Source organism: Balearica regulorum, unplaced genomic scaffold (assembly GCF_011004875.1).
Source record: "Balearica regulorum gibbericeps isolate bBalReg1 unplaced genomic scaffold, bBalReg1.pri scaffold_57_arrow_ctg1, whole genome shotgun sequence".
NCBI classification, from domain to species: Eukaryota; Metazoa; Chordata; class Aves; order Gruiformes; family Gruidae; genus Balearica; species Balearica regulorum.
The window spans coordinates 1-3,608 of NW_022679074.1; the positions used below are offsets into that span (position 1 = coordinate 1).

Consider the following 3,608-nt stretch of genomic DNA (forward strand, 5'->3'; position numbering starts at 1 on the left):
CTGCTCTCAGCAGCAAAGAAACCACTTTTCAGGGTAGGGGAGTGTGATTGCCCTCCCATACCCAAAGGTGCAAGGGCAGGACAATTGGGAACAAGCCTGCCCAGTCCCTCCTCATTTTCCCTAAGCTACAGTGAATCCCTTTCCCTCTTAGGTCTCACAGGCACTAACCCCGAGTGCAGCAGAAATGTGGGGGATTTCTGACTTCAGGGAACCAGGCATGATGTGTGGGTAGGAAAAAAAATTCCCTCAGACTCCTTTTTGACACCTACATTCTTTAGAACTGGGATGGCAGATGCTAACAAGCCCTTCTGTGTTAGCAGTGGTTTTGTCAGACAAATCCTGAATATCCAACCTAGTCCCTGTGCCACATTCCCACATACCCGCTGCAGGAGGGCAGGGATGACTCCTCGAGAGGCCACATGCAGAGGCCTGGTTGCTCATAGCACACTTAGACAGTGCAAAATGAAACTCAAGTCAGGGACCTGAATGAAGGTTTCCTCCATCGAATGCAAAAGGGTGGATGTGTCGCAGAAGGACAGTCTAAAGGAAATGACATATGGTTTGCTCAAAAAAGACTCTCATAACCTGGTGTTGTCTTTTCATTCATGAACAGCCCCCATTTCCTAGAAGCAAATGTCCAACAGCAGCTCCATCACCCAGTTCCTCCTGGCCTTTGCAGACACACAGCAGCTGCAGCTCTTGCACTTCTGGCTCTTCCTGGGCATCTACCTGGCCGCCCTCCTGGGCAATGGCCTCATCATTACCACCATAGCCTGCGACCACCGCCTCCACACCCCCATGTACTTCTTCCTCATCAACCTCTCTGTTCTGGACCTGGGCTCCATCTCCACCACTCTCCCCAAGTCCATGGCCAATTCTTTGTGGGATACCAGGGCCATCTCCTACTTGGGATGTGCTGCACAGGTCTTTCTCTTTGCCTTCTTGGTTGCAGCAGAGTTTTCCATTCTGACTGTCATGGCCTACGACCGCTACGTTGCCATCTGCCACCCCCTGCACTACGGGACCCTCCTGGGCAGGAGAGCTTGTGTCCACATGGCAGCAGCTGCCTGGGGCAGTGGGTTTCTCAATGCTCTGCTGCACACGGCCAATACATTTTCCATACCCCTCTGCCGGGGCAATGCTGTGGGACAGTTCTTCTGTGAAATCCCCCAGATTCTCAAGCTCTCCTGCTCACACTCCTACCCCACGGAAGTTGGGCTTCTTGTGGTCAGTTGCTTTTTAGCATTTGGGTGTTTTGCTTTCATTCTTTTCTCCTATGTTCAGATCTTCAGGGCCGTGCTTCAGGGCCTCTGTGCAGGGACGGCACAAAGCCTTTTCCACGTGCCTCCCTCACGTGGCTGTGGTCTCCCTGTTCATCAGCACTGCCTTGTTTTCCTACCCGAAGCCCCCCTCCATGTCATCCCCATCCCTCGATCTGGTGGTGGCAGTTCTGTACTCGGTGGTTCCTCCAGCAGCGAACCCCCTCACCTACAGCATGAGGAACCATGAACTCAAAGATGCAGTGAAGAAAGCTCTTCAGTCAGTAGTCTTTCATCAGCAATAATTAGCCATGTCTCTTCATTAAAGTAATTTTAATTCATTTGGGGAACTTCTCTCTTTGGGCAATTTATCTACAATAATCCTGTTTTCCCCGGAGTGTTTACATCCACACTTCTGCAAAGACATGAACGCCGCCTGTCTGACCCAGAGGCCTTCATTCATCTATCTTGCATGATGGTACATGTGTGTACCTTCTGTGTTCTATCTCTCTAATGAAATTTTCTCACTTCAGTGTCTGGAGGTTGGGAACGTCTTCTAAACATGAGGTCAGGAACAGGCTGAAGAAATTTCCCCCACATGGCCGTGCTACTGTGCTGTGCTTCTCCATGGGCTGAGGGGAGGAGGTCGAGGGGCAATGTGTGAGGGATGTACTTTTTCCTCCTTAACCTCTCCCTCCTCGATCTGGGCTCCATCTCCACTACTATCCCTAAATCCATGGCCAATACCCTCTTCAATGTCAGGACCATCTCCTAGTTGGGATGTGCTTCACGGGTCTTTATCTTCGTCTTCTTGGTTGGAGCAGAGTTTTCTCTTCTCACCATCATGGCCTACGACCGCTCCATTGCCATCTGCCAACCCCTGTACTACGGGACTATGCTGGGTTTGCGTGGCAAGGTTTTGGTAGCGGGGGGGGGGGGGGGGGGGTGGGTGAGTGGGGGTGGGGCTACAGGGGTGGCTTGTGTGAGAAGCTGCCAGAAGCTTCCCCGTGTCTGACAGAGCCAATGCCAGCCGGCTCCCAGACAGACCCACCGCTGGCCAAGGCCAAGCCAATCAGCGCCTCTGTGATAACATATTTAAGAAGGACAAAAAAACCAGTTGGGGGGAAGCTTTTGCAGCCAGAGAGAGGAGTGAGAAGAGGTAAGAAACTCTGCAGACACCCCGGTCAGTGCAGAAGGAGGGGCAGGAGGTGCTCCAGGCGCCCGAGCAGAGATCCCCCTGCAGCCCGTGGTGAAGACCATGGTGAAGCAGGCTGTCCCCCTGCAGCCCATGGTGGAAGGATGAGGGGGTGTAGAGATTCCACAAGTCCTGTCAGCAAACCTGCTCTGGCGTGGGCTCCTCTCTCCACGGGTCCACAGGTCCTGCCAGGAGCTTGCTCCAGCGCGGGCTTCCCACAGGGCCACAGCCTCCTTCAGGTGTCTCCACCTGCTCCGGCGTGGGGTCCTCCATGGGCTGCAGGTGGAATCTCTACACCCCCTCATCCTCCCTCCAGGGGCTGCGGTGGGACAGCCTGCTTCACCATGGTCTTCACCACGGGCTGCAGGGGGATCTCTGCTCCTGCGCCTGCAGCACCTCCTGCCCCTCCTTCTGCACTGACCTTGGTGTCTGCAGATGTTCTTACATCTTCTCACTCCTCTCTCTGGCTGCAAAAGCGCTCTCTAACTGTTTTTTGTCCTTCTTAAATATGTTATCACAGAGGTGCTGATTGGCTTGGCCTTGGCCAGCGGTGGGTCTGTCTTGGAGCCGGCTGGCATTGGCTCTATCAGACACGGGGAAGCTTCTGGCAGCTTCTCATAGAAGCCACCCCTGTGACCCCCCCACCCTGCTACCAAAACCTTGCCACGCAAAACCAACACAGGTTGCTAACCAATTTGTGGCTGCTAATTATGTCCATTGTATAGCCCCAACCTGAAGTGAAGATAGAATAAAGCTTGTAGTTGGCAATGGGTGCAAGTAATATTTTATTTTCTGTCAAAATCATGTCCTTTGATTGAACTTTGTTCATGATAATCTAATACCAAAACACACCTCCATTCTAAAAGCTACCCGCCTTCGAGGTGTGAGCATCCCTCACTGGGCATGCTCCTTGAATTTCTCTAAGCATATAACTTTAAATCAGCGCGAGAAAACGTTCTGCCCCTCACAATAAGGTAACTATGTGATGCAAGTGTAATTTTGTAATGGTTTTGTAACCGAAGTGTATCCATGTATAAGGGATTAAAGGCTAGGTGTGCATGTCAGGGGGAGAGATCCCCCATGCAGCCAGCGCTGAATAAACCAATGTTGGCTTTCCAAACTGCGTTTCTGTTTGGAAAGTTGTTATTGCCGTT

General features: G+C 52.2%; 1 pseudogene; it reads left to right on the forward strand.

Moving 5' to 3' along the window:
• Positions 1–798: 798 nt before the first annotated feature.
• Positions 799–1,564, forward strand: LOC142599810 (olfactory receptor 14C36-like; annotated as a pseudogene).
• The last annotated feature ends 2,044 nt before the right edge of the window (positions 1,565–3,608 follow it).